The following is a 13772-nucleotide window of genomic DNA, read 5'->3' as shown; positions in this document are numbered from 1 at the left end:
CACCCAGTCGATGTGCCGGTTAACCACACACGCTCCACCAATACTATGATAAACATTAAGTTACCCTTTGCCTACCTTGTAAAATCAAGCTAGTGTGTCGGTTAACCACACGCGCTCCACTAACCGACTTAAGGAAAGTGCAAAGTGTAATTTCATGGGTTAGCACCAAATTCACATTTTCCGAAGTAACTAAGATTTGGAATTCATAATAGTTTAGTTACTTAGTATTTATAATTAATACTCCCTCCGTCCCAATATTTTTGTCCACAGACAAAAAACACACATATTAAGAAAAGCATTAATTACCACTAACTTTATATAATAAAATGACAGTTTTGTCCTTTCTTTGCATTTAATGTTCCATTAAATGCTTAGTTGGTTAAGTAATAATGAGGGGGTATTTTGGTAAAAATGTTATTTATTTTTAGAAGTGGACTATTATTTTGGGACAAACCAAAAAGGAAAGATGGACTATAATTTTGGGACGGAGGGAGTACTTTTATTGAGGGGAGAATTCTAGTCCTTGTCCTACCCGTTCGGCTAACGACCCTCCACCAGTCAAGGAAGCAGTGGGTGAGAGTGGACACCCATTAAACTGACATTTTATAGGCAGTAACCTTATACCCCCTTATAGACCAGCTTCATGAATGAGGCCTGCTAACGGTAAGACTGACTTTGTTCTTATACATATATATATTATTAACTTATAATACTATAAAGTATAAGGATTGAATTTGAACTTTTAAAATTCTAAGGGATTAACTTGGAATTAAAGTATTCATGAGGGGAAACCTTACAAATTCCAAAACCTGAGGGCAAGTTTTGAACTATTCAAAAAATTTCAATTCCATAACTTATGTGTTTAAAGTAGATTTAATGAAAAACTCTTCAAGTTCCATAACTTGAGGACAAGTTATGGAAGACTTTAAAACATTTTAAAAATGAGACTCTCCATTTTTCATAACTTATGGAAATCTTATGAGTTTTAATAATCGTAAATGTGACTTTTCATATAACTTGAGGAGAAGTTACAAAAACACATATTATGAACACCTTTTAGATTAATTTGGATTGAAAACATATTATCACATAACATTTCTATTAATCTAAATCAACTCAAAGAACAAGATAATTCAAATCAAACACTTTTAATGTAATTAGCCTAACCATTAAACTAATACAAAACATGAATCTATTGACAATTATCTATGTAATTGGATTAGCATGAACATTACCACATAAAAAAACATGTTTACAAGTTCAAAAACAGCTTAGGGTAATGTTCCTAGTCCAATTCCAACCAAAAAACTCGAAAATATGCAAACTGGAAGCTCAACTCGTCGAGTTCTCCAAGGAACTCATCGAGTTCATGCCTTAACACATGAAATCGGCGAGTTTTTGGACAGAACTCGTCGAGTTTTTCAGTCTGGGCAGATTTTGGTTTTGAAAAACGAGTTTGCATCAAGTATAAATGAAAACAAACCTGGCTCTGATACTACTGAAGGGTTTTGAGCATTCTAACACTCATATGTATACATGCAACCCTAAATACCATGGATCTATGTGTTCTCTATTATACATGCAAACTTGAGCTTTTCCAAGGTATTACCCTAAGTAGCATACAATCATTGATACTTGGGTAATATAAACAAGTTAGAAGACATACCTTTTCATGTATCTTGATTCCATAGAGCTTAAGAGCCTAGTGTCTCAATGGGTCCAATTAACTTTTTCCTTTCTTTAAACATTAGACAGAGTTCAAAGGGCATATTCATCAACCAAGAAGCCTACACAAAGACCTTTCTTGCTAAATTTGGAATGGTGGGTGACTCAAACGTCAATGTTCCATTGGCATTCGGAAGGAAACTTACTCCATCCTTGGACAAACCAGCAGCTCATATTACATTATATCGCCAGATGATTAGATCTCTAATGTATCTAACATCGTGTTGTCCTGATATTATGTTTGACATATGTTATTATGCCAGGTTTCAGGCGAATCCCCGTGAACCACATATGGTAGCTGTAAAGAACACATTTCGATACCTCAAAAGAACAACATCTCTCGAAATATGGTATCCATCCAATTCGGGAATCTTTGTGCAAGCTTATTCCGATGTTGACCTAGGAGGATGTGGCCTTGATTGTAAAAGAACTTATGGTGGATGTCACTTTCTGGATGGCAAGCTTGTTAGTTGGCAATATACCAAGTAGTCATGTGTGTCCTTATCTACGGCTAAAGTTGAATGCACTACAACCACATCTTATACGTCCCAAGTAGTGTGGATTCAGAACCAACTTAAAAACTATGGAATTAAAATGAAGAGAATTACTCTGTATCGTGATTCCAAAAGTGCTATAAAATTTTGATACAATCCAGTGCAACACTCCAAGACAAAGCATATTGCACTGAGATATCACTTCATAAAGGATCATGTCGAGGATGGAAACGTCGAAGTTCATTTAGTTAGATCCTCATATCACTTGCTTGATATCTTCACAAAGGCCCTTCCTGAAGCTTCATTCAATTGAACTTGTGACAACCCGAACCTTTTCCCGTTACCGTTAGCCAATTTTTCTTTAATAAAAATTCAATTTTATTGAGTTCCGTCAAATTCTTTTGGTTTGGAAAATCATTTAGGCTATATAATTTAATTGTATATAAGAGTCGAAACCAAAATCAGGCGAAAAACCCGAGTTTCCTTTCAAAAACCAATAGATTTTGGCATGAGTGGTGTTCACGGCCGTAAACCCATTTACGCATGTAAACCCGTTTACGGCCAGTGCCAGGTGTCCCCCACCACCGACCATACCCCCAGCCTATATATACGGGACCCCCACCTTCATTTGAACTTTCTTGGCCAAAAACTCTCTCATTCTCTCTCTCAACCTCTCGACCGAAAACACAAAAACACCCTCATTTCTTCCAAAAATCATCAAAAATCACCTCTGGAGGTTGTTTTGGAACATCTAAAACACGTTTTTCATCGACTCTAACAACGTTGTTCTTCAGTTTATGGCCGAAAACCCATCAAATCTTCAAAGGTTGTAAACCTGTTTACGACCGTAAACCCTTCAAATCATCAAATTTCCTTCAAGAACACTGTTCACGGCCGTAAACCATTCATAGGACTGTTCACAGCCGTAATCTCTTCACGGCCGCAAGCTCCTTCACACCGTGAATCTTGGCCACAAACCCACTTTTCCACCTCGATTGAGTCCCGGTAACATTCCTAAACCGAAAACAAGTGTTTTTCTAACACTATAAATAATGGTTTCGCTAATAAAATACGATTATGTATTTAATTGTTGATTAGGATTCTGTTAAGTATCACGTGCATCCAACCAAAGGTTTCCACTCCCAGTCTCGCTCTCCAACTAATCACACGACCAACAGTGAGTTCATACCCCTATTCCTTTATTATTTTTAATGTTTTCAGGGGGGGGGGGGAATACAAGCCAAACACAAATGATTTTCTGAACTTATACAAAAGAATTTCAACAAGTATAAACTTATGTAATTGATACAATTAAAAGGTTTTCATGTTTTATAAAATATTTAGATATTTTGTCCCTTTTGTAAAATGCTGAGCATAAGGGACGTTTTCAACGTACATCTATAACGGTATAGTTTTCAGAACAATACACGAACCAAGTACACAACATACATGCAAACTATAATAGGTATAGTTTGGGATTTTCAATACACAGTTTTATGAATTCAAAGTTATACATTGCAAAACATATAAACTATGAAATATTTTGTTTATAATAAATATTCCTACATTCGGACATCAAGAGTACAACATTAAATAATTATTTAAGTATAATTATTGTTACACTACAAGTATACAATGGATTTAAATACAAGAGAACCATACAGAACGACACGTAATTTAGTTAATACAGATTTGTGAGACAACTCTTCAATTGTACCTTTCAGGGTACAGGTTAAATCCTATCATAGTATAACCATAGTCTCCTAGAGGGATAGCGTAAGATTTGTGCATAGATCTATTCGGGACTGACAATCCCACACCTGAACTGCTAGCTACAGTTAGGCAGGCATGCCTGGGGTGACAAATGTCATTTATCCGACACTTGAAGAACGTCATAAAGGTCACTAGGTCACATCAAGCATGTTCATATGACTCACAATAGTATAAACTAACCTTATTGTGTACGGGATTTCATTCGTCTTTAGTTTTATTTTTCTAATAAAACTAGTTCATAATACAACTGGAGGATTCCACGGATTTCAACTCATAGTTTTATTTTAAGTAATGAAACTACTATACATACTGGTGGTAACCGGGATTTTCAAACAAAATATTCTATCCAATTACTGGTGATAGCCAAGGTTTTCATACAAAGGGTTTTCATTCAAAACAATGTAATACAATACAGTTAGTGGTAACCAGATATGCAAACTAATACATTATACACTTCTACAGAACACAGTAATAAACATATATGTTAGAAAATATTGGATTTTCTTGGAAAGCATACAAACATTTTACAGATTCAATGACATGTTTACATTACAAAAACATGCTTATGAACTCACCAGCTTTATGCCGATAATCTCTTTTCAAAACCGTTTGTAGTCTCGTCATTATTTTTGCTACTTTTGATGTATATAAATACGAACCAAACATATGTAAATACCTTTTTATATATTCATTGTAAAGGTTGTGTTTACTTTGATTACTATGATGCAATTATTGTGATACTACATATGACGTCATCCACCCCAGAACGTTTCCGCTGTTCCGATTTGGGGGTGTGACAGATTGGTATCAGAGCTATTGTTTATAGTGAACTAAGTATACCGAACCTTACATGCTATACAACTATAAGCACTAAAGTGGCCGAAGTGCTCTGAAACTAAAAGTATACTTAAGAAATACATGTATTTTTACAAGAAGTATACAAGTATACATACGTACAAGAGGCTAACCTAGTAAGAACTACATAAAAGTATTTAGGGCGAGTTTGACACTATAGTTAAAGCTGGATAGTTATGTAGTCATATGTGGGGCCAATATAACCTGATCAACTATATTTGTCTGAGATATGACCAACATGTGTTTGGGAGTGACTGTGGTGTCGCGACTAGTCTAAAACTCACCAAATCATATACAAATGAAGCAAAGTTAAAATACTATAGGAGTATTTTATGGTTCTATAACACTGCACATAGTCATCACTATAAGTACAAATTCTTATAAATGAAAGACCTGAAATTGTTAATAGCTATCATCATAGGTCTTTATTATTGTATATCTCGCTCGAAAGTATTAAATTCCTGATCATATAGGAGGCTTATTATCATTTTCCCCTTGTATCTTTTAGGAAAATATGCCTCCGAGAAAGAGACCCAATAGGAAGAACAACGACCCTCCACCGCCACCACCTCCTCAGTTCGATACTACCATGTTCCAGCTAACAGTTACAGCCGTTGTGGCTGCCGCGATGGTGCATATAAACCCTGGTGGTGCTAGCGTATTAGGAAGTGGTACCCATTACTAGAATCTTGACGGCAATCAGGTACACCCGAAGGAGTGTTCCTATAAATACTTCATGAATGCCAAGCCTAAATCTTTCGATGGTAATGGAGGAGTCATGGCCCTAACCCGATGGTTCGAGAAGATCGAATCCATTTTCGAGATTTGCGCATGTTCTGAGGCAAACAAGGTGAAGTTTGCAGCCTGCACTTTCACTGATAGATCATTGACTAGGTGGAATGGCCAGGTCAAATCCTTAACTCTACCAGTAGCAAATGTCATGGGTTGGGAAAGCTTAAAAGAGCTTATGCTTGCTGAGTACTGCCCAAGGGGTGAGATGCAAAAATTAGAGCAGGAGCTCTGGAATCTAAAGATGAAGGGTTCTGACATTGCCACTTATACAACAAGATTCTGCGATTTGGCTCTTCTCTATCTGGGAATAGTCACCCCAGAAAGCAAGAATATAGAGCGATACATTTGGGGATTGACCCCTTCAACTCAAGGAAATGTCTTAGCTGCTAAGCCTTCCACTTTTGATAGTGCCAAGTGCCTGGCGCATACCTTGATAGATCACAGGGTTGATCTTGATGAAGTAACAGCCGCTCCCGAACCACCAAAGGCGAGTGGTGGGAAGCAAAATTTATAGAACAAGCGAAAGGGCCAGTCTTCGCAGGAGCCCTCCAAGAAACAACAGGTAGTGGCATTTCACAAAACAAAACAAGGTGTGAATAACCATGCAAATATACTTGGTACCCTTAATATTTACCACCCAGTCGATGTGCCGGTTAACCACACGCGCTCCACCAATACTATGATAAACATTAAGTTACCATTTGCCTACCTTGTAAAATCAAGCTAGTGTGCCGGTTAACCACACACGCTCCACTAACCGACTTAAGGAAAGTGCAAGGTGTAATTTCATGGGTTAGCACCAAATTCACATTTTCCGAAGTAACTAAGATTTGGAATTCATAATATTTTAGTTACTTAGTATTTATAATTAATACTTTTATTGAAGGTAGAATTCTAGTCCTTGTCCTACCCGTTCGGCTAACGACCCTCCACCAGTCAAGGAAGCGGTTGGTGAGAGTGGACACCCATTAAACTGACATTTTATAGGCAGTAACCTTATACCCCCTTATAGACCAGCTTCGTGAATGAGGCCTGCTAACGGTAAGACTGACTTTCTTCTTATACATATATATATTATTAACTTATAATACTATAAAGTATAAGGGTTGAATTTGAACTTTTAAAATTCTAAGGGATTAACTTGGAATTAAAGTATTCATGAGGGGAAACCTTACAAATTCCAAAACCTGAGGGCAAGTTTTGAACTATTCGAAAAATTTCAATTCGATAACTTATGTGTTTAAAGTAGATTTAATGAAAAACTCTTCAAGTTCCATAACTTGAGGAGAAGTTATGGAAGACTTTAAAACATTTTAAAAATGAGACTCTCCATTTTTCATAACTTATGGAAATCGTATGAGTTTTAATAATCGTAAATGTGACTTTTCATATAACTTTAGGAGAAGTTACAAAAACACATATTATTAACAACTTTTAGATTAATTTGGATTGAAAACATATTATCACATAACATTTCTATTAATCTAAATCAACTCAAAGAACAAGATAATTCAAATCAAACACTTTTCATGTAATTAGCCTAACCATTAAACTAATACAAAACATAAATCTATTGACAATTATATATGTAATTGGATTAGCATGAACATTACCACATAAAAAACATGTTTACAAGTTCAAAAACAGCTTAGGGTAATGTTCCTAGTCCAATTCCAGCCAAAAAACTCGAAAATATGCAAACTGGAAGCTCAACTCGTCGATTTCTCCAAGGAACTCATCGAGTTCATGCCTTAACACATGAACTCGACGAGTTTTTGGCCAGAACTCGTCGAGTTTTTCAGTCTGGGCAGATTTTGGTTTTGAAAAACGAGTTTGCATCAAGTATAAATGAAAACAAACCTGGCTCTGATACCACTGAAGGGTTTTGAGCATTCTAACACTCATATGTATACATGCAACCCTAAATACATGGATCTATGTGTTCTCTATTATACATGAAAACTTGAGCTTTTCCAAGGTATTACCCTAACTAGCTTATAATCATTGATACTTGGGTAATATAAACAAGTTAGAAGACATACCTTTTCATTTATCTTGATTCCATGGAGCTTAAGAGCCTAGTGCATCAAGTGTGACACCTCAAATGGTTCACACAACATCACCAACATCTTGGAATAACTTGAGAGAAAAGGTTCCTATGGTCAAATCGGCTAGCCCTCATGTGTACACACACTAGTGCCAATTTCTTGAGCCATGGGGTCCTTATATATGGTGGCTATTAGGGTTACACCATGTAACTCAATTCTTTCCATATTCTTCATGCTCCATGGGTTAAAACCTGCATGGAGTATCCATGGGTTACTCCATGGGTTTAGCCCGACATGAAGAACTTATGGATCATAAGCCCACATGTATAAGAATGAATGATTTACACAATCAATCTCCATATATTTAATTAGTCTCCTTTTGATCACATAATTAATTCCAAATTAATTTTTGATCAATACTAATTAAATAATATGATTTCATATTAATATATTAGAACTTCTAATATAATAACAAATCATAAATAGCCTTTTCTCACAAAAGTCTATCCAAATTGTTCCGATGCCATGCAACCCAAATGGACCATGCCAATCGGGTCAAGTATATACCAATTATAGTTATCGACTTAGACACTAATCCAACAGTCAGAGCCCTATGGTAGAAGATCGATTTGGAGCACCTCGACCAGAGAGGTTCAGGTCATGTGAATTTAGTGGAGGATCTCGGGAAGAGATCCAAGAGTTCGGATCATCTTTTGAGAAGCCAACAGGGCCGAATTTGTTGGGTTTTGAGCACTCTAACACTCCTAAGTGTACATGCAACCCTAAATACCTTGGATCTATGTTTTCTCTATTATACATGCAAATATGATTATCCAAGGTATTATCCTAACTAGCATATCAAAACATTGATACTAGGATACTAAAATAGATAGAATACATACCTTTTTGTTGTTGCTTGACTCCATGAAGCTTGAGAGCCTAGTGCCCCAAGTGTAACACCTCAAATGGTTCACACAACATCATGAACTCTTGGAATAACCATGAGAAGAAGACATACATGTTCAAATTGGGTAGCCCTCAAAGTATGTATCACTAGTGCCAATTTCTTGAACTAAAGGGTTTCTTATATAGTGTGGCTATTAGGGTTACACCATGTATCTCATGACTTTACCCATTCCTTATGCTCCATGGGTTTTAACCTCCATGGACTATCCATGGATCACCACATGGGTTAAACCCAACATAAAGGAATCTTGGATCATAAGCCCACATATATAAGAATGAATGATTTACACAATCAATCCCCATATATTTAATTAGTCTCTTTTTGATCACTAAATTAAGTCCAAATTAATTCTTGATCAATACTAATTAAATAACATGATTTCATATTAATATATTAGAACTTATAATATATTAATATGTCACAAAATGTCTTTTCCTCATAAACGGTCTATCAAAATGTTCCGATGCCATACAACCCAAATGGACCATGCCGAGTCGGGTCAAGTACATACCAATTATAGTTATGGACTTAGACACTAATCCAACAGTCTCCCACTTGGATAAGTCTAAAACTATTATTGCGTATGACTTCAGGAACCAACTGGCAATCGTAGCTCTCAAAAGCCGCTGTCGAACTCTGACCTTGTAGATGAACTCTGACCTTTGTCAATGACTTGTCCATTAGATAAGGGATCATATATTCCTCCATTCTAGATATCATATGGACTGGGACATGGATTCTAATCATTCTCTCTGTCCATTTGTTGTTTCTCGATTTCCGATTTATGACGACTGACTAATTGAACAAATCAAATCAGTCCAGGCCCGGCTGAGCACTTACATTTGTCATCACCAAATCATCGAGGGGCCCACCAATATCTCTTTTATCTCGAAGGTAAAAGGAATGGATAAACTTCGACTCATATGGCTTGTTCTACTACTTGTTGAATCATAAACAAAGGCACGTTTTATAACACCGAATTACCGAATGCGTTTTCGTGCAATCAATGTACAACCAACTCATATTAACAACTCATATCTCTAGGTTTGAAGAATATAAGATATTATCGTCTCATGATCACTCGTGATAAAATCCATGAAGTGATTCCAATGAGCGCGGGTTGAATCCAATACTCGGAACTTATGAGCACTCATGAATGTTGTAGCAACTCTTGCTATGTCTAATGCACATTAGACAAATCATACAACCCAAATTCATGACAGTCTTGATTCATATCTACTTCCAACATATGACTGACTGTGGATTGTTTGAATAACTTAGTCATTCAGGGAGAACGACCAAGTTATTTTGGAAGTCAAAACATGCAAAGTGAAACACAACATAATACTAATCCTATATGGCCCCAACACTTTGAGTGTAAATAAAACATATTTTATCTAAGCACCATATTGATTACTCATTATTCATGTTTCGATTAATCAACTTAATACTTGAATTGAAACAATAGTCATCCCATGCTCCAAGCATGCACACTACGTTTTCTAAACACTAGTCATGCCATACACCAAGTATGCATACTATGTTTGTCTATGATCTTCACTTTGTGAATTAGATCAATTGAACATAACTCCAATGATCCTCTTTCACAGTCCTAAATCCTTTTTGTAAATGTAAGAACACCAAATTCTTGTCATTTACCGTAATCTTGTTAGATTCTGAACTTATATGCAATGATCCTCTTGTAATGAATATGCACACAAGTCACAAAGACTTGGCAACAGACATTACAAGGTGTTCCAATAGAAAGCAATTCCATGGAAGTGAAGTCTCAAATTCAAAGTACATTCCTTTGAACATCCTTCTTGCATTAAGTTCTTTAATCTTACACTTATTCAAATAATAACTTACACCTATGGAAACAATTCCATATTCCCATTTTGACCATCACTTTGAACAAGAGTTGCCTCTTTTCAGAATATGTCAACATGGTCCTTCCAAAATTAACACTGTACTTCCAATTGTCCTTGAGCAACCAATCTTTGGTAAACCTTAGATTGTCCTTGACAATTGTTTAATCCTTTTAGTCATATCCAGTTCTAGACCTTTTCCCTTCTTAATGCCCCAGGCATTTGGAAAATTTTAGAAAGGATGAATATAGCACATGAAATCGATCCTATATCCGAAGCATACGGGACTCGAGTCATGATGTCTCACATAAAGACTAAACCACCTTTTGCTATAACATTTCCATTTCTATTTGCCAAGTTCTCCTAATTCAGATTATGAAAAGGGATGCCGTAATCATAATCGAATTTTAGAACACAAATAATTGACCCATATATAGAATTTCCTTATGTTGAGTCATTCCAACATGAAATTCATATATATATCCTTGATTAAATACGACTTAAAACCTCAATCTAAGCTTTTAGAATTGAAATGAAGTATAATTTCCTCTCCCTTAATTATAGCAAAACAACTTTTTCAACCCCTGCAGCCTCACGAATTGAAACTTTTGTTTTCTATAATTAACATTGCTAACTTGCAACCTTTATCATAATTATCATGCTCCCACTAACATGATGATTATTAGCATAACACTTATGCTCCCACTAGCTTTGACATGTAATCAGAAATCAGCTAGACTTTTAGAAATCAATACTTTATCGACTTTCTTACCAAAGTTCAGATTTCTGATACTAGATTGCTTTGATAAAACTTTATCAATACCATACACCTTATCTTAGATAGCTCACAGGTGTGTCTAAACAATTTTAAGAACTATGAAAAGGGATGCCGTAATCATAGCCTCGATTGTTTAGACCTTTACTGCTTCTCACAAGTCCATGTTAGTGTGCCGGTTAACCACACACGCTCCACTAACGACTTTGAGAATGCAAATATCACAATTGCTATCTAGCTAAAATCTACTTAGTGAAAGTGTTTCCTCACCATCATTTTCATGAATCGGAGAGAAACCTTATGACACTTAGATTTTAATGGTGTATGAGTTCCTATCCATATGAATTTTGTCAAAATCATAATCAGAAGACAAGGTTACTGACAAATCCACACTTATATGGATTAAACTTGTGCAATCTTAAATTCTTGCCATTTGGCAGCTCAAGGGCCTGCCATTGCTTCCAAGTAGCTGTGCAACCAATTGAGAACTCTCAGAACTCATATGCAAAGCCAACTATAATTGGAATGGACACAGAAATAGTCAACACGATAGGTTATAAACCTCAAGTCGTGTGCTAGTGAAGAACTTTAGGTTTTATTCTTGATTAGTTCTTGAGACTTTCAAGACCTTTAAGACTCCCACTGTCCTCTTGACATATAAGACTCTCTTGTCAAATATTCAAGAGATAGTGTGGATTCTAATCAAGACAAACACTTCACACAATTGGCCTTAGTTGGTCTTTGTTTTATCCAAAACATCACAACTTACCAATTTCAAATGTACAAGAGTAGAAAACTCTTACTCTTACATTTGAAAAGTGTTTTAAACCTTCTTTAAGACATGTCACTCAAGTTACAATGTTAGAGTATAACTATAAAAATTGTTTTTGGAACGAAGTATAAATCATCTTCTTGATTTAACCACTTCAACAATTCATAGCTCCTCTTCTTAGCTACCAGAATGCTCTTAGAGGATGAATTGTGATAAGGTCTCTTAATCATTAAGATGATTATATAACATGATACTAAAGTACTCTCCCATCTTTTCAGATTTGAGAAATTTTTATCTTTCTGCCTAAGTTGATTCTTCTTATTCGCTCTCCATACATTGAAACCTTTTCCAATGTCTCAGAATTACACTTAAGCTTGTAAGTATAACCATATTTACTGAACTTTAGTAAATAATGATGAATAGTCTTAACGATTATTTGTGGTGGGCTTGATCAGTGCACAAGAATGTGTACTCGATCCTTTACTTGACTCACACATCCATGTGAACAAGTAGTTAGTCTTAATTTTTTCCAATGCTTGAAAGTTCTTATTCATCATGCTATACAACTTGCATGATTCCAAGTTTCTATCCAACTGAAACTTAGGTGATGAGAATCTTTCTTTATTTGGTAAATTTAGACACTACCACAAATGAAAGAATCAAATTCATATTTCCACTCTTGCCCTTAATGGAATCTTATAAGCAACAAAAGTTTTCACAAATTCCATTGTAAGGATATTTTAAAATAAATAAAATCAAAAGATTTACCTTTTATTTTTAAAACTTTGTGGAAAAACTCATCCTTACAATCCATATGAAAACTTGTTCTTATCTATTCCTAAGCAAAATATCATAACTCCTAAGAAGTAGCTCAACAATCCGATCTTCAAACTATGTGATAGAAATCCATCTACGCGATCAGATTCAGCATATTCTTTCTTTAAGTTTCTTCACTTTTTCTTTGATTCTTAAAACATCACCATGTGACCCAGTCACATCATGTATCAAGAATCTCAGAATAGAAACTTAGCAGAGTTACATAGTGGACTTTACCTGAAGTAGAGTCAAACTTATTGACTATCCAAGGTATTATCCTAACTAGCATATCAAAACATTGATACTAGGATACTAAAATAGATAGAATACATACCTTGTTGTTGTTGCTTGACTCCATGAAGCTTGAGAGCCTAGTGCCCCAAGTGTGACACCTCAAATGGTTCACACAACATCATGAACTCTTGGAATAACCATGAGAAGAAGACATACATGTTCAAATTGGGTAGCCCTCAAAGTATGTATCACTAGTGCCAATTTCTTGAACTAAAGGGTTTCTTATATAGTGTGGCTATTAGGGTTACACCATGTAACTCATGACTTTACCCATTCCTTATGCTCCATGGGTTTTAACCTCCATGGACTATCCATGGATCACTACATGGGTTAAACCCAACATAAAGGAATCTTGGATCATAAGCCCACATATATAAGAATGAATGATTTACACAATCAATCCCCATATATTTAATTAGTCTCTTTTTGATCACTAAATTAAGTCCAAATTAATTCTTGATCAATACTAATTAAATAACATGATTTCATATTAATATATTAGAACTTATAATATATTAATATGTCACAAAATGTCTTTTCCTCATAAACGGTCTATCCAAATGTTCCGATGTCATGCAACCCAAATGGACCAT

The sequence above is a fragment of the Lactuca virosa genome, chromosome 1 (assembly GCF_052849685.1).
Source record: "Lactuca virosa cultivar CGN04683 chromosome 1, Lactuca_virosa_CGN04683_v6, whole genome shotgun sequence".
Lineage (NCBI taxonomy): Eukaryota > Viridiplantae > Streptophyta > Magnoliopsida > Asterales > Asteraceae > Lactuca > Lactuca virosa.
Note: the sequence above shows the minus strand (reverse complement) of the source record.